The sequence below is a fragment of the Myotis brandtii genome, unplaced genomic scaffold, assembly GCF_000412655.1.
Source record: "Myotis brandtii unplaced genomic scaffold, ASM41265v1 scaffold794, whole genome shotgun sequence".
Lineage (NCBI taxonomy): Eukaryota > Metazoa > Chordata > Mammalia > Chiroptera > Vespertilionidae > Myotis > Myotis brandtii.
Genome location: NW_005371198.1, coordinates 194438 through 214092, shown reverse-complemented (window position 1 = coordinate 214092; position 19655 = coordinate 194438).

Here is a 19655-nt window from a genome sequence, read left to right as displayed (position 1 = left end):
CCCATGAGACTTTCAACCAGGGGAGCAATGGGCAGTGGCAGCTTATCCCAGGTTTAAACCCCTTGAACCTAAGGCCCCTTTTTCTCTGTGTTCCCAGTGAGCCAAAGCAGCCCAACCTAGGCTCTCCTGTTACTTCTTCTAGGTACCTTCCTTGTTTCACTATCCTAAGTATATTTTTGCTCCCATCATCGACATAATACCCTTTGGCTAGGTGCTGTGTAGCCCTTCCCTTTGGATATCCCCCATCTTCTTTTCTTTAAATAATTTCAATTTTTCTTTATTCACCTTCTGAGATTGCTATTTAGCCTGCCCTCACACCACGGACTTTCCAGTCTGTAGAGACTAGCTTTAAAAATGGAACATGCAGCGGGGCACTAGTCCTCTGGAGTTTACAGGCAGGAACATTTCAAACACTCACTCACAATTTTACTACAGAATCCTCAACTAGCTGAATGAGGGTGAGGGCTAATCAATTCAATATGAAATCTTTGCCCATGACAGCTGCTGAAGAAACTCATCAAGTTCTTCTTCACAATATACTTCTGCTTCATTAACTGTAAACCTGTGTTTAATTCTGCTGTCCAGTGACAGTCTCCAGAGTATCACTGACATCACAAGCGTCCTTGATCAGCTCATTGGAATATTACCACTGGCTTTCAGGGAAATTGAAAGACACAAAGCCATCAGTCAAAGGAAATATGCTAATCCTTATTGTTTTGCATGTCTGTTGAGACAGAGTGAGAAACTCAAATGTTCTATCATATAATCTTGTCATTTAAAAGGTTTTTGTTTTTTGTTTTCTTATGCTGAATGCACTTAAAAAACACACAGTAAAACTGGAATAATCTATAATAATCTATATTCGGAAGTACACATATAAAGTAAGAGAATACATTTTGGTGGATCAAAATTTATCAAATGACCACTGCTATAAAAAATTTCATTATACCTTATATTTCATTTTATAAAATATTTTGGAAATGCTTGTTTTATAATCTCACTTCCTGTACCAATTAAGGTCATATCAGGATAGATTAGGTTAAGATTTTCAATATTAAGTATTAGTACTTGAAGTTACATCTTATCAGGTACTTCAAAATTTGTATGTTATAAAATAACTAAACAAGCCGAAACACGTATTCTGATGTTCTTGAAACCTCAATTCATAAATAGATGTGAGAATAGCATGATTTTTTTTCCTACAAAAAATGGAATTAAATGATTGAATATTAATGATTCAAAATAAATTGATCATCTTACATATATGATTCTCTACTCTCAAAATGTTTTAAACCTGAATATTTGGTCTTCCATGTATCACTGTGTGCTAATTACCCCAATATTTAAAATTCATGTTTGTTTCATAAATTTAATTTTATATTTCAGTTGGTTGATCTAAACTGATGGTCTAGATTAGCTCTGAGAAATAGCTTTTATGTCTATGTTGGAGGGGGGGGGAAATGAGAGAATATAACAGATAGATGGAAAGATAAATTGATATCGATGATAGATAATAGAAACCACAAAAATATTTATGCATATATATTTCATATATAATAAAACGTGTATAATATATTCATAGCCTTTGTATAATAAAGTCCCAGCTCTCTTAGCTTTCAAATTAAAATTATTCTAATACATACACACTTGATTACAAATTTGTTCTTCTTTGTGGTCTCTAAAAATGTAAGAAAACTGCAATCTTATAAAAAAAAACCATTACTATTTCTATTTAATTCCTAATAACAGTATAAAATTAATGTAAATATATTGGATTATTTTAGAGCTAACTGGTGTTTGCAGCTAAAATTAACTAAATTATCTGAACACAATGAATTAAAAAATCAAATACATAGTGGCATTTTCACCACATTTTTTTTGTCCAAAGCAGTTATAGGCCAGAACAAATTCATGCGTGGAGAAAGTAGTTCCCTCTTCTTGATGGATGGGATGGTTATCGATGAAAGTGGGGTTCCTGGGGTACCACTGGAATAAGCATTTGCAGAGGTCCCCACTGGAGGATAAGATGTAGTAGAAAGCTTTCCTTGCATGGAATTACATCCCTGGATTTCTAAAGTCCCATTTCCCTTAGTCTTGCCATAGAAGAACTGTGGGGTTTCAATAGAACTAGAAGCAGAGTCAGAGTCCAGATTTTCCTTTTCATGTTGCAGCCGGGTCCAGTCCAAACTCCGGCTAGCTGCAGTGCATTAGTTCACTGTGTGTGTGGGGGGGTCCACATGGCCGAAGGCCACATGGAAGAATGCAGGAGAGTGTGACCCAAGCAATAGGAGTCCCAAGGGTCCCAAAAGTACAAGACAGTGAATCCCTTTGTTAAGGGGGTTAAATATCCCAAATCTTCCCTCGCTTGCAGTGGTCATGCCCATTCGGGCCAATGACCTCTCTTCCCATGTGTGATCCATAGCAAATATTTTCCCCAATGTCACCCCAACTTTACTGGGCATGTGTCTATCTTTCATTTGTCCAGTCCCCAGGGCAGTGTAAAGTTGTAACTTTCTGGTGAATCTGCCTAAATTACATGCCTATAATATCTGGCCTTTCCTTTGCTCCTTTCCTATCTATATGTGCTAGGTGTACCGGTTAATAATGGCAGATTTTGTAATCAAAGAAAACACAATAATTTCAAGAGAAAAATCAATCGTGCTTTATTCAAAGTAATGTCCATTGCTAGCTACACATTTCCCCCATCTTTTCAGGTAATTTGTGGATACTGTCCCAATAGAACTTTTCTTGTTTTGAGGCAAACCATTCACAGACCCAATTTTCCACTTCTTCGTATGATTTGAAGTGCTGCTCAGAAAGTGTGCATGCCATGGATCAGAACAAGTGGTAATCTGAAGGAGCAAGGTCTGGTGAATACAGCGGGTGTGTTAATACTTCCCAGGCAAGATCTTTTAATGTATCTTTAACTGGTTTTGAAGTATGTGATGGTGCATCATCATGAAGCAAAATTAATTTTCCGTGTCTTCTGGAACACTGTGGTCATTTTGTGATCAAAGAGTGGTTCAAACTGATTATTTTTGTTGGTAGCAATCAGTATTAACGGTTTCACCTGGTTTCAGAAGCTCATATATACCACACCTTCCTGATCCCACCAAACCCAGAGCATTGTCTTCTTTCCAAAGCCATTTGGCCTTGCAGTCGATGTTGATGGTGGACCTGGAACAATCCATGATTTTGTGCATTTGGGATTCTCAAAATAAATCCACTTTTCATCACCAGTCACAATTCAATGCAAAAAAAGACTTTCTTTCGTGCCTTTGAAGCAACATTTTACAGATGCCTTTTCGGTTTTCTATTCGTCTTTCGTTCAGTTGATGTGGCACCCATTTTCCTTCCTTTAAAATCTTTCCCATTGCTTGTAAATGATCGGAAATTGTTTGCTGAGCAACACTTAATCTTTCTGCAAGTCGTTTTTGAGTTTGACATGCATCTTCATTCAATAATACTTGTAATTGTTGGTCTTCAAATTTTTTTTGGTTGACCTGGACGTTCTTTGTCTTTCACATAGAAATCATCACTTTTAAAGTGTTTAAACCAGTGTTCACAAGTATCTTGAGATGGAGCATGTTCACCATAAGCTTCCCGAAGTATTCGATAACTTTTTCTTCAAAATAATGAATTAAAACTTCCCACAAATGCTCTTTTTTAGCACGAAATTCGACATTTTTAAGTGTAAAAATATCTATGATGTTAACACCTTCAGCAAATTTGACATATGAAGTTTTGACGCTTGCTGTCAATACAACAAAATAGCATACATGTCAAATCACATATATATCAACATATGTGTAACTCCATCTATTGAAAAAAATCCGCATTATTAACTGGTACACCTAGTATAAAAGTGCAATATGCAAATCGACTAGATGGTGGAACAACCGGTCAGCTATGACACGCACTGACCACCAGGGGGCAGATGCTCAGCACAGGAGCTGCCCCCAGCCCGCAGCTCCAATCACCCAATGGGGAACTGGGAACCGGGGGTGGGTGGTGACAGACGTGGGTGGGGCTCGGGCCCTGATCACCCTACTGGTCACCCCACAAAGAGGGAGACCAGCAGTGGTGGGGGGCAGGGCTGGCTGCCAGCAGCTAGGGAAGATCGGCCCTGATTGCAGGCCAGGCCTAGGGACCCTACCTGTGCACTAATTTTGTGTGCCAGGCCTCTAGTTATCAATAAGTAGGCTAATTACAACAGTACCAGGATGTCCAAGAATTTGCCGGACTATCTTTAATAATCTATAGGTACTTAGACCTGTGATAATCCATTCCAATAGCATTCTTATGGTCTTTCAAGCCCCTACTCAGAAAAGCACACTTTACATTACGTCCTTAATTTTGAAATATAATATAGAGAAATATGACTTTCAAAAGCCATACTTGAATAGAAATATTTCTCTCTGGAAAGTATAATGTGCTAACATAAAAATCTTAACCTGGATATAGCTTTCCTGTTAGGGTAGCATGCAATTCACTCTTCAGAACCATAACATACCAATTCAGAAAAGAGTGTATGCCTTTCTGTTTCTGCTCAAATGAAATAATTTGAAATAATTTTGATTTCAAAGATAAAATTGTGTTGCTACATTTGAAGGTATAAAATGATTTCAATTTTTAAAACATAGTTCTCCCAACTTCTAAAAATATTAAGGTCAAGACTTGGAGAGCATACATATTTCATATAATATAAAAAAGATGTATTTTTCTGATGAAAATATATGCCACATTTTCCTAATTAGAACTTCATAATAACCTATCAATTTTGTGTTTCTTATTTAATGGGAACTATGTAAAAATGACCAATAACATATTTGGTTCTTATTATCAAAAACTTTGAAACCTATTTGAGGAAAAAAAAAGAAGAAGGAAGGGAGGAAGGAAGGAGGGAGGGGGAGGCAATCAAGCAAGGACCACTGTGTTTTACTACATAGAACAGTAATGAAATCTGTCTGTCACAAATTATTACATTGCAGGGATAACTTGCCTTCAGATATTATAGTGGGTAATAAAGATTTCATAAAAAATTACTTCAGCTAGCTTCTAAAAGTACATATAATTTACATAGGGGTGTGGACAGGGGCAGGGTGGTGATGGAAGCACAGTTACCCAGAAGGGTAAACTTGCCTGAGCAAAGAGAAGGTATATGTTAGCAGGATGTGTATGATAAAGAGAGATGCATGAAGCTGTAGTAATGAATATTTTTGTGAGTAATAAAGTATAAATTTGAGTTGAGAGAATACAATCATCTTGTGGGGACCAATAACATAAAACTAAAGAGAAGAAAAGAGAATCTCAGATGTTCTTGAAAAGAGTCATCTTATGTAAATAGTAATTGGAATCCATTAATCTGGCAGAATATCAAAAATATTATATTGTATCTATAGTCAACAATAATGTATTTTACCTTTAAAAAGTTAAGAGAACAGATAGAATGTTAAGTATGTTACCACAAAAAGTGTTTAAATTTTTTAAAAAATACTGAAATAGCTAGAAAGAGAAGTATCAAGGCAAAGAGGTCTTTTCAAGAGGCCGCTGTTTACTCTCAGTATGAGATTATGGAGAAAAGGTAAATCTGTGGAACATTTTGAAGGAAGGATCATCAACATTTGGAAACTACTTTAAAATTACGGTAAAAAGTGTTTTGTTAATTTTCTTGAACATTAAATTGTGTCCTTCTTTGCTTTTAAATAAACAAATAATTACTGAATACCCTGACTTCATCTGAAATAAACAACTTACATCCAATTACCATTAACTAATCTAATAATGTCTCATAAAAATGATACAATGAAATAAAAATAAACATTATATTAATATTTTTTCTAAGATGGTAGAGTTTCTATTTATTGTTGTTAATCCTCTTCCAAGGATTTTTTCTATTGATTTTTAGAGAGAGTGGAAAGAAATGGGGAGACACAGAGAGAGAAAAACATCGATGTGAGAGAGACCAGGGCTGGGATGGAGCCTACAACTAAGGTATTGCCCTTGACGGGAATCAAAGCCAGCACCCTTCAGTCTGCAGGCCAAGGCTATATCCACTGAGCCAAACCAACTAGGGCTAGAGCAGATTTCTTTTAAGCACCTACAATTAAGCAACCAGTAGGAAAGAAAATAAGCATTTCAGCATTTGAGTGTTTAATGTGAAGATGAAAATTGAATTTTGCCAGATCTATGTTAATGATTTCCTATTTCCATTTTTATTAGTATTTAATAATTTATTAAATTATCATGTAATTTACTTTGTTCTCTATTAATTTGAGTAAAGAATATATCAAAAAGGAAATCATCTCATTAAAATCTAATTATTTGATTTATCTTTTGGTAACTTTAAATATGCTTTTCAATTTTATAGCTTATAGTAAAGCAGTATATAAACCATTTATATAAAAGAACAAAAATAAAGTTTCAAGGGCTCACAGTGTGCTAATAACCTCATTCTTAGGGACACAGTATGTGATTATTTTCCACTACTCTGGGTGACTAGAATATACAGTCAAACTCATTTACCTAGTGTTCCAAGGAGAGTGGTATTCTTTTGTTGTTTCTTTTTTATAGGAACTTAACTCTGCATGTCTGACATTGAGCTGAATAACCCCTGGCCTATTGGAATTTAAAAATCCTTTCACAATAGGCAGAATATTTCTAAGCATAGGCTGGAAGAACTAGCATGGGTTGAGAATAAAAACATTTAAAACTTGTAGATCTGGAATAGAAGAAATTGAAGAAAGGGTAATAGTATGCACTATGATTACTTTGTGTTCAATATTTTAGTTCAGTGACCACAACCAATTAACTCATTACTAAATGCTTAAATGGGGTTGTGACACTAGTCAGAACAGTTAAAAGGCATTTTGGGGATAAACTAATAACTAATGCATTAATTTAGCTTACATTTAAATTTTTGCCTACTTATTTCAAAGACTAAATTTTATTATGTACAATATTAATTCCAAATCTCATATTATTTTTCATTTATTGTCAATTTACACACCTTTATTTTGGGTTGCTAGCAAAACTTAGTGAACTTTATTCCCTTCCATAATTTATAAAGTCAATATTCTTTTCTGACTTGGAAAACTTGAAAACTATTATCTATATTTTTTATCAGGAAAAAACCCTCTCGTGACCTTGCTTTTTAGTCTATAAGTACTCCCCCCATCAGAACATTTATTCCTACTACAATATTGTCCCTCACTTATTTATACAACGCACCTACATATGAATGCATCCCATCATGGCACAACCTTCTAGACTAGTCCGCTTTCTTGCCAGTCATAAATGTGAGTAGCCCTATCAATCTCAGGCATTTTTAGTTTTGCTTATGAACCTTCTATGTAGAAAATGTCCATTTATAATTTACTAGAGGCCCGATGCATGAAATTCATGCACTGGGGGGTGGGGTCTCTCAGCCCAGCCTGCCCCTTCTCAGAGTCCAGGAGCCCTCAGGGTTGTCCTACTGACCTATAAAAAAATATAGATAACAGTCTGGCTGCAGAGGCTCGGAGCAGGCGCCCTGTGTATGTATGTGTTGTGTGTGTGTCCGCTGGGGGCCTGCCCCCAGCCGTGCCACAGAGGCTCAGAGCTGGCGCCCTTCTGTGTTGATCTCTCAGGCTCGGGGCTGTGCCTGTGTGTTATTTTCTCAGGCTCGGGGCTGCACCCAGCCCCTCCTTCTGAGCTGGTCGTGACCATTATGAAGTCCCAACCTCATTTGCATATTACCTCTTTATATATAGAATAGATAGATAGATAGATGGATAGATAGATATGTAAGTATATAGATATATAGATAGATTGATAGAGATAGAGATAGAGATAGATGATAGCATATTTCTATTGAAAATAAAAAAATAATTCCCAAAGAGAAAAATAGTGCACCATTTGAAATCAGATTAGTTATTATTAGGTATTATACTGCTGATCACATTTTTCTCATGTCTGAACATGTCACTCAACTTCTAAATACCAACCTTTACAAATCCTGTTCTAGTCATTTGCACTATCCCAATGAGATGATCCAAAATATTTTATGATGTTAACTGAAAGCCAATTCATAAAAATATTATAATACTCTAAATACTGAATACAATGACACAATGGGAATATGGATATTTCTATTCTTTGGGCAAAGTAAAATATAGATAGGTTTTCTATAGATATATAGAAGTATTACCTTCCTTTATAGAACATACATGGAAAGAGTAGTCATTTTTTTCCACACAAAGGAATTCATCTATAGCACAGAACAATATGAAACTCATCTTATATCTGCATACTATGTGTGTTTATCTCATCTCAAAATCAGACCTAGTCTGAACACAAAGTGAAAACAGGTGCACTCATAATCCCTCAAAGCAATCAGCTGTACCTCAGGCAGAGTCAAGAACATGGGAGTGAGGATGCACATGGCTATGAATATTACATTGGACACTACTTCCTTCTTTTAGTAGCTGCACAAACACCATAGAAGTGGATTCCATAAATTTTAATAGAAAAAGAAGTACTTTTTTATAAAAACAATAATCATTAAATTCATAGCCTGATACTATTTTACTTCCAGGAAGAAGCAAATAAAACTTTTATTAGCCAGAAAATTACCTATTGTGTTAGATAATACCAGTAAGATGTGTTTGCTTAAAGGGCATTTCAAGGGTTGACATTGATTATAATTTAAAATCTGCCTACTAACTCTTATGGTTTAATTTTGGCACTGATGCCAATAGTATTAAATAAAATATATTTACTTCCAAATTTAAGCTTTCAAAGAGAAGAAATAGAGTGATAAGAAATGGATACCATAAAAGCTAATGTGGTTATACCTCAGAATTACAGTCACATTGTTTCAAAAATGTGCAATTGCCATAATTAGACATAAGATAGGCCAAACATTATTTTGGGATTACATATGAAATAAGCCTTTGAAGAAAAAATGAAACTGAGGTATTATTTACACACACACATACACACACATATGTGTGTATGCATGTGTGTGTATAAGTATATATATATTTTTTCAAATAGTAATGAGCTACAAAAATGAAAAATAATATTAAAATTATGGCACTTGAGTAGGGTTTCTAAGGAGGGGTAGGATTCCATAAGGGAAAGAAGTGAAAAAAAAATCTGTAGTACTACGTTTTTTGTCATCTAGAGCAATATAAAAATGACAGCTATTCAAGTTTCTAGCTTATAGGAATAAAGCAGAAAAGAATAACTAATTTGATAACTTATACAACCATGATTCAAAACACTCTTGGCAGGTTGACATACTAAATAAGATGAATGACAGAATATTAGAGAAATACATCTAAGTTCTGCATTTAAAATAAAATAATGAGAATGGAAAGCTCACTATTTAATTTTATTATTGTATTACTTTGATAAAAAGTTAAAGGGAGTCTAAATTTGAGTCTCTACCTTTGGTTATAGATAAAAAGGGAAAAAATATTAGTTTGTCTTCAAATATTTAAAGGATATCATGCACAATAGGAATGTATTTATGCTTTATGTCTTCTAGACATTTAAAATAAGTGAATTAAATTATGTCTAAGTTTTTATCAAAGTAATGCAATATTAAAATTAAACAGTGGGCTTTTGACTGTCATATGCATATAGTAAAATATTCTTTTTCTAGAATGTATATTGTTAAATTATGTAAGAAAATTAATTTATAATGATACTAAGTTGCAGAGATCCATGAAGAAAGTAATTATTTGGGTTTAGTTTAGTTTTTTTGTGTGTTTTTCTTATTAAACCTCTCATACACAGAATAATATTTAAAACAAAGTAGGGATTTGATAAATGCTGATTAAAAAGAATGAATGAATGAGTGATTGGGTTAGAATACTTTGGGTTAAATTACTGTGGACCTTACATAGTTCTATTATATATTATATTTTAATTTATGCTTACAGAATAAATGGATGATCTTAAAATGTCTTCCAAATACAACTATGATTTTCTATTTTGTTCTATGTTATAGCATCAAAATGAGGAGACAGAGTGAAACTAGGTAGACAGGGATGGGACAATGAGGGGAAGGAAGTAGAACCCAGAACCCAGCTGGCAGAAATTACTAAGGCAACCCGGCTGGGCAGGAAAGAAGGGCATGCATGAAAGACATGAGATTTAAAAAAATGTATGGATGTTATTAAGATAGGCAGCTTGCAGATAACCAATTGAAAGGAAGCAAAGAATATAAACCAATCCCAAGGATGTTGCTAAAGCAGAATTCTTTGAAAGAATCAATCAGGAGCTAGCAAGGCATGTATCTACCCATAGATAAAAAAGCACTGGCTTTCTCTTCCTCCCCTCACCCCCTGCTTTTGGAACCCCAGCTGCACTTTTCTAGGACTGGCTTCTCTCAATAAACTTTGCTTCCGCTAACCATTTTTGTCTGCAAATCCATTCTTCGGTTTTGTGAGATAATGAACTTGGACTTGAATAACCCACTTTGGTTTCACAAAGGAATAATAAAAAATACTAAATGAATAAAGATTATATTAAAGACACTATATAAATAAAGATTGATCATCATTATTTGCAATTTTTAAAAAGTACATGCTGGGAGTTGTTCAACTCTAGACAATAATCAAATTAGCCTTTGGCAAATTTATTCAACTATTTAACAGTAATTACTTTTATTTTTAATCCTCTCTTAATAGGCAATTTGAATATGAAAAATTTCAGATACAACACTTTTTTAATGAAACAAGAAAGCAGATGTTACTCATTTGAAATAGGCAACTCCAAACAACTAAATAGATTGAATAAATTAAGAATTGCATAAATTAATACAAAATAAGTAAATGAAAAGAATAATTTCAGATCTTTGTTTCACTAAATGACAATCTCTGAAATATCCATAGGAATTTACCACATTTAAAAAGACCCATTATGTAGTCATTCTTCTGATTCCATTTTGTTTGTCAGTTGATTTTGTTCATTAGATTCCAAGAACATATATGCATACTCCATGGACACAGATAATAACTTAGTAAAGGCCAAGGAAGGGGTTGGCAGGGAGAGTGGAGATGGACAAGGGGGGGGGGGGCTCCTGAAATAATGTCAACATCAAAAATTTAAATTTAAAAAAGACCCATTAGCCCTGACTGGTTTGGCTCAGTGGATAGAGCGTAGGCCTGCAGACTGAAGGGTCCCGGGTTCGGTTCCAGTCAAGGGCATGTACCTTGGTTGAGGGCACATCCCTGGTTGGGGGTGTAAAGGAGGCAGCTGATTGATATTTCTCTCTCATTGATGTTTCTGGCTCTCTATCCCTCTCCCTTCCTCTCTGTAAAAAAATCAATAAAATATATTAAAAAAATAATAATAAAAATAAAAAAGACCCATTATAAAAATTATCAATTTTAATTGCATTTCTAATCAAGTTACAATTTGCATTAAAAATATAAAGCAGTAATGATAGTTATAAAATGTCTTTTTTATATTTTAATTTGTCCCTTTGTAACTTTCAGCAATTGAGGTTTTATGGTGGCTGTTCTGACCTAGTTGCAATTACCTTGCTTGGAAACTAGATGTGTTGTTTTTTTGTTTTTTTCTCTTTTTCAATGTTTCTATCCTTCCCTTATCCAAATCTTTTCTGTTATTCAATCACTTGATTACCTCTTACTGTGAACAAAAACATGCCATAAATACACTAGACTTTGGACATAGGAGATAATAAAGCTTTGATTTCTTAGTTCAGACAAGTATAGCATGTACAGAAAATAAAATCAGTGTTTAACAGGGAGATTGTCATAGATATTATAAAAATACAAAATAAGAGACCAGAAAAAGGTATGCATTGAAAAAAATCTCTAAATGTTTTGTTTTTTTTTAAAAAGTTGTTTGAGGAAGTTAGAATAAGCCAGTAGAGAGAAGAAATGATGCCTCTGAAAAATGGAACAGAGTATTTAAGAAATAAAAGGTTCCATATAAATTTTTGGAGTATTTGTTTTAGATCGGTGAAATATGGCATTGGTATTTCAAAAGGAATTGCAGTGAATCTATAGATTGCTTTGGGTAGGATAAACATTTTAATGGTGCTAATTCTTCCGATCCATGAAAATAGTAGTATATGCCTCCAGTTATTTGTATTTTCTTCAACTTATCTCTTTAAAGTCCTATAATTTCCTGAGAATAGGTCTTTTACCTCCTTAAGTTTATTCCTAACCCTTGTGCACTGCTGGTGGGAATGCAGACTGGTGCAGTCGCTGTGGAAAACTATATGGAGTTTCCTCAAAAAATTCAAATTAGAACTGCCTTTTGACCTATCGATCCCACTTCTGGGAATATATGCTAAGAACCCAAAACACCAATCAGAAAGAATGCCTGCACCCCTATGTTCATAACAGCATTACTGACAATAGCCAAGATCTGGAAACAGCGAAGTGCCCATCAGTAGATGAGCAAATAAAAAAAGCTGTGGCACGTTGACATAATGGAATACTAGGTAGCTCTAAAAATAAAGGAACTCTTACCTTTCCTACAGCATTGATGAACTGAAAAATTACTACGTTAATCAGAATAAGCCATAGAGAGAAAGACAAATACCATGTGATATCACTTATATGTGGAAGCTAATGAACAAAACAAACTGATGAACAATATAGAACCAGAGGCATGGATACATGGAACAGACTGGTAGAAGTAATATTGGAGTGGTACAGAGGATACTGGATGAAAGGACATAATATGCATAGCCCATGGACAAAGACAACAGTGTGGTGATGGCCAGAAGGAGGAGCGGCAGGGGCTGGGTGGAGGTGGGTAAAGGAGGCATAATGGGGGACATCTGTAATAATGTCGGTAATTTAAAAAAAAAAAAGAACTAAAAAACTCAAGAAAGCATTGGACATTCCCCCTCCCCCATAATACTTTGTAGGTATAACAGACATGAAACGAGGCTATATGTGGGCTGGTGGGAATGAGGTGTTTTTGCCCTAGAATTTGACTTTAAATCTGAAGAATCTGAGGGGTGACTAAAGGGATTTAAACAATAGAATAGTGTGACCAGATTTATGTTTTAGAGAAAGAAAAATCTGACTAAAAACTTAAAAACACACTTTAGATACTGAATGGGAGAACATATTTACCAATGACACATCTGATAAGGCTTTAATATCCAAAATTTATAAGGAACTTATAAAACCCCACACCAAAAAAAATAATAATGATCCAATTAAAAAAGGGCAAAAGACCTGAATAGACACTTCTCCAAAGAGGACATACAGATGGCCAATAGACACATGAAAAGGTGCTCAACGTCACTAATCATCAGAGAAATACAAATTAAAACCAGGTATTAGCTCACACCTGTCAGAAAGGCTATCATCAATAAATCAACAAACAACAATTATTGGCAAGGATGTGTAGAAAAGGAAACCCTTATGCACTGTTGGTGGGAATGCAGATTGGTGCAGCCACCGTGGAAGGCAATATGGAGTTACCTCAAAAAATTAAAAATGGAATTGCCTTGTGACCCAGAGATTCCACTTCTGGGAATTTATCCGAAGAAACCAGAAACACTAATTCAAGAGAATGTATGTACCCATATGTTTATTGCAGCATTATTTACAATAGCCAAGATTTGGAAGCAGCCCAAATGTGTATTTTTAGATGAATGGATAAAAAGCTGTGGTACAGCCCTAGCTGGTTTGGCTCAGTGGATAGAGTGTCAGCCTGTGGACTGAAGGGTCCCAGGTTTGCTTCTGGTCAAGGGCACATGCCCAGGTTGTGGGCTCAATCCCCAGAGGCAGCTGATCAGTGATTCTTTCTCATCATTGATGTTTTTTTCTCTCTCTCCCTCTCCCTTACTCTCTGAAATCAATAAAAAAATATTTTTTTTAAAAAAAAGCTATGATACAGTCCTAGGGCCTGCGGACTGAAGGTTTGATTCTGGTCAAGGGCACGTACCTCAGTTGCAGGCTCCTCCTTGGCCTGGCCCCTGATCAGGCCATGTGCTGGAGGCAACCAATCAATGTGTTTCTCTCACATCAATATTTCTATATTTCCTTCTCTTTTCCACTCTCTCCAAAAATCAATGGAAAAAAATCTTGGGTGAGGATTAAAATAAAAAGGAGAAAAGAAAAGCTGTGGTACATTTACACAATGGAATACTACTCTGCCTTAAAAATGAAGAAAATTTTATCTTTTGTGACAGCATGGATGGACCTGGAGAACATTATGCTAAGTGAAATAAGCCAGTCAGAGAAAGACAAGTACCATATGATTTCAGTCATATAGGAAATTTAATTAACTGAACCACCAACAAAATATAGACACTCATAAACAGAGAGCAAACAGAAAACTATGATGATGGTGGTTGGGAGGGGAGTAGGGGAAATGGGGGGCTTGAGCAAAAAAGGAAAAAAAAGAGATAGAGAACTTATGGACATGGACAACAGAGGGTGATTGTAGGGCGGGGGTGGATGTGGAAGAGCACATAGAGGGGATAAATGGTGATGGAAAAATACAATGAATTAAAAATAAAGTAAAAATTATAATAAAGAAAATTAGCATAATAAAATTTATTGAAAAGTATCCTGGTGTGATAACAACAAAATATGGACAAGGATTGGGTGTGAAAATAGGGATAATAACTTTTTAAATATATTATTTTACTTAGAAGAGAATGATGTCATTTAGTAACAGTGAATACACGAAGAGCATGTTGGCTATAATGCTAAGGTTAGGAGGCTAGATATTTTGAGTTCAATATGAGATTGTTAAATTGGAGGCAATGGATATCCAGTGAGCATCCAGACCTGAAGAGAAGTTTGGCATGCTTAAACTTTTGAACATCATCAGGACTTAAATTGTTGAGTGGAAATCATGAATATGAATGAGTTAACCTAGGAAGGATAATTTTAATAAAGAGAGAAGAGGCAAAGAGAGAAGAGAAACCAAAGTGAATATTAAATGGGTGGCCTGGAAAGGCAATAGAGATTAAAATTGACCAAGCAAAGGTAAGGAATAATTGAAAAAATACTATCTATATGTAATAGTATGCATAATATCCATATTTAAGGAGATAGGACAAAATTATATTGTGAAGGTTAGTACAAATTTCTGTGATTAATGTAGCACTAAGCTACTGAGAAAGAAACAAGTTAGAAGGATGTCTGCACAGATGGGGGAACCTGTTTTAAATAACTGCACTAGCAAAAATGAGAAATGCAGGAGGGTGGTTGCAGGACATTGGGTTTGGACAGAAAGAGGGAATTCCTGGATGATGTCCTCATTGTGTTAGAGTGTGTGTGTGTGAAGAAACAAAGAAGACCACTAAAAATTAGCTTGGTGTATGAAAAATTAGCTGGATGAAAAAGATTGCTGAATAAGACTTCTAGGGAAGGACTGGAACATAGTAGTGAATTAAATTGAAACTGGAAATAAGTATTGGTGCTTATTTGAACAATTGTGTGTTTTCCCCTGCAGTGCTCATGGATTTAGTGCTGAGGAATAGGAAGTTGGACTTATATAGGTAGATGGCTTGAAGTTGGGAATATGGCAAAGTCAGTGTACAGAGACAGGTTACATTTATGATAAAAGTGATTACAAATGTATTGGAGAGAATATAACATCAGGAACAGATGAGTTCATTAAGAAAAAAGAGAAAAAAAATGGTGTTGATAGCCTTGTAGTAGTAAAAAACAACTTCATTATGAATAAAAACATCGGGGATTTTTAAACAAAGAGTACCAATTTAGAACTTTTCCATTTTCTATGTTTCATTGGTCAGTAAGTACTATTTTTTCTTCAAAATATCTCTAGCCCTAACCAATTCTCTATTGTTTGTACTCATTTTGTTCTTTTTTTCCCTTCCAAATTATAATGATTTTTTTTCAGTTATGCATTACCCTTTTTTAAATTTAAATTCTTTATTGTTTAAAGTATTACATGACTATCATTTTCCCCCATTGACCTCTCCCTAGCCAGTCCCATCCCCCAACACATGCCCTCACCCTCCTATTGTCTGTGTCCATTGGTTATGCTCATATGAATGCATACAAGTCCTTTGGTTGATCTCTTATCCCCTCAACTGTCCTCCTTCCCTCATAGGTTGGACAGTCTGTTAGATGCTTCTATGTCTCTGGTTCTATTTTTATTCATCAGTTTATGTTGTTCATTATATTCCACAAATGAGTGAGATCATGTGATATTTATCTTTCTCTGACTGGCTTAATTCACTTAGCATAATGTTCTCCAGTTCCATCCATGCTGTTTCAAATGGTAAGAATTCCTTCTTTTTAGAGCAGCGTAGTATTCCATTGTGTAGATGTACCACAGTTCTCTAATCCACTCATCTGCTAATGGTCACTTAGGCTGTTTCCAAACCTTAGCTATTGTAAGTTGTGCTGCTATGAACATAGGGGTGCATATATCCTTTCTGATTGGTGTTTCTGATTTCTTGGGATATAATCCCAGAAATGGAATTATTGGGTCAAATGGGAGTTTCCTCTCTATTTTTTTGAGGAAACTCCATACTATTCTCCACAGTGGCTGCACCAGTCTGCATTCCCACCAGCAGTGCATGAGGGTTCCTTTTTCTCCACATCCTCTCCAGCACTTGTTGTTGGTTGATTTATTGATGACAGCCATTCTTATAGGTGTGAGATGATACCTCAGTGTTGTTTTGATTTGAATATCTCAGATGATTAGTGACTTTGAGCATGTTTTCATACCTAGGAATAAACTTAACCAAGGAGGTAAAGGACCTGTATTCAGAAAATTACAGGATGCTGAAAAAAGACATAGAGGAAGACATAAACAAATGGAAGAATATACTGTGTTCATAGATTCGTAGAATCAACATCATTAAAATGTCCACACTTCCCAAAGCAATCTACAGATTCAATAACCATTAAAATACCAACAGCATATTTAAAAGGCCCACAAACTCTCAAAAATTCATATGAAATAAAAAAAGACCCCAAATAGCTGCAGCAATCTTGAGAAAGAACAAAGTTGGAAGGATCACAATACCAGATATTAAGCTATATTACAAGGTCACTGTTCTCAAAACTGGCTGGTACTGGCACAAAAACAGACATATAGACTAATGGAACGGAACAGAGAACCCAGAAATCGACCCAAGCCATTATGCTCAATTAATATTTGACAAAGGAGGCAAGAGCATACGATGGGGTCAAGACAGTCTCTTCAGTAAATGGTGCTGGGAAAATTAGATACATGCAAAAAAACGAAACTAGACCACCAACTTACACCACACACAAAAATAAACTCAAAATAGATAAAGGACTTAAACGTAAGATGGGAAACCATAAAAATATTAGAAGAATCCATAGGCAGCAAAATAGCAGACATATGTCATAGCAATATCTTTACTGATACAGCTCCTAGGCCAATGGAAACTAAGGAGAAAATAAATAAATAGGACTACATCAAAATAAAAAGCTTCTGCACAGCAAAAGAAACCATCAACAAAACAACAAGAAAGCCCAATGCATGGGAGAATATATTTGCCAATGTTATCTCTGATAAGGGTTTAATCTCCAAAATTTATAGAGAAATCAGACAACTTAGCAAAAGAAATAAATAATCCAATCAAAAAATGGGCAAAGGACCTAAATAGACACTTTTTGAAAGTGGACATACAGAAGGTTAAGAGACATATGAAAATATAATCGTTTTTACTCAATCCTACACTGAGTCTATTTCCTTCTCTTTCAGTGACAAATTCAAGTTCAACATATGTTATAAATTTCTTGGCTGCCATTGATCTTATCAAAACAGATCTTTATGTGGATGTTATTATCATAACTTTTTTCCTAAACTCAAAGAAAGATTTAAGCTACCTTTCCTTTTATGTTAACACCTACATGTGCACACTGTACTCACATTTTACTGATCTCTAAGGACCTTCTTCCATTACATATTGAAAACTTCACCACAGAAGCCTTTTATACTCTGAATCTCTGCTCCTACCTTACATTCTAATGGGTGTTGTTTTTTTTCTAAAAAGATTTCACACAAAATCCAGTTGCAACAGGCCAAATAGTTTTATCTGCAGTTACGATTTCCCAGTATATTTTATAGTATGTATTATAGTGTCTCATCGTGCTTCACAGCAAGTTTCTAATCTGTCCTTGCTCTGTAGTTACTAATAGAAATTTAAGTGTAGCATTACAATCTATTTTCCACACGTATACAAGGAAGTGAAGTGCACTTGAGTAAATATGCTTTCTAGAGAACTAGCTGACTCCTTATTAACCAGGTTTCTTTGTGAGGCCAGTATAAATCAAGTCTCCTTGTGACACACATAAGTGCTTTAGAAATCAGAACCGACGACTGGGGTAGGTATAGAGCTCTCAGTTGCCCCACTGTAAATCTTTATCTAGGCTGAAAACATTTTTCTGCAATCCTAAACATCACTTAAGTGACAAAAAAAGTATATTAGCTATAGTTACCATTAAACAATTTTATGCTAGGTTATTAAAATTTCTTAGAGCTATTTTATAGAAAAATTACTTTGCTGATATATACACATTTTAACATGACAAGCCTTGATGATCTGTGAGAAATGACCAAACTTTGTGCTGGGCAAGGATTGGAGTCTAGAAAGAAGCATAATAACGTAGCAAAGTCTGTGGACTGAATCTTGTCCCAGCTTCCTTAATTAACCAATATTGTGGCATTAGAGAACTCTGGCCCTGGACCAAAGGATCAAAAGGAAAATTTGACCCTCCACACTGTCTGTTTAGACTGTATTCATAATTGTGAAATCTAAATTGAATAGCACTGGACCTTCTGAAAATCATGCATCACAATTAATGACAGGAAGTAGGCTCTATACAAAATTATGACTAAAATCAGAGATTACTCAACACAATGGCTTTAAACAATCATGAAATGTAAGTCAAGTGACAAATCATGGAAGTCTGATCTCACTTTTCACCTTTCATTTTTCAATTTGATTTCATTGGTAGTATATATTGTTTTTGGTAATTAATATGATGGAATAATTGACTAAAGTATTCTTCAAGGTAAAATAAAATCTGGGATTTTTAAAGAAAGTGTATCAATTTAGAGCTCAACCCCCTAATTTCTTATATAACACAGTTGACTCCATATTTCATAATTCAAATTAAATATCATCTCCTCAGAAAAACCTTATTGGCCACCATTCTAGACAATTGCCATTATTATTCACTATTTTAGCAGACTGTTTCCTTCATTGTGTTTATAAACGGTATCATCATGTATCTATCTCTTTATCTGTATTTAATTGATTTATCTATTTAACTATTTTTTTTATTACCCATACTAGGTTTTAGACTTTGTCAGAATTTTGTTCACTAATAAAATAGTCACCATTTGGGACAGAATCTACTCATCTACTAGGCTCTGAATAAGCATTAATTGAATAAACAAAAAAAGTAAATCTAATTTTATATGATACTAGGGGCCCGGTGTATGAAGATTCGTGCATGGGGGGTGGGTCCCTCAGCCAGACCTGCACCCTCTCCAATCTGGGAGCCCTCTCCAATCTGGGAGTTTCTGTCTGTCTTTGCAATCATATGAGTGAATTGTCTGAGACCCCCAACCCAGTTTGGTTTGTTGCTCACAGAATAATAGAGGCGTTTTTTTTTTCTTTGCTTCATTGGTGGAGATTTCCTGGA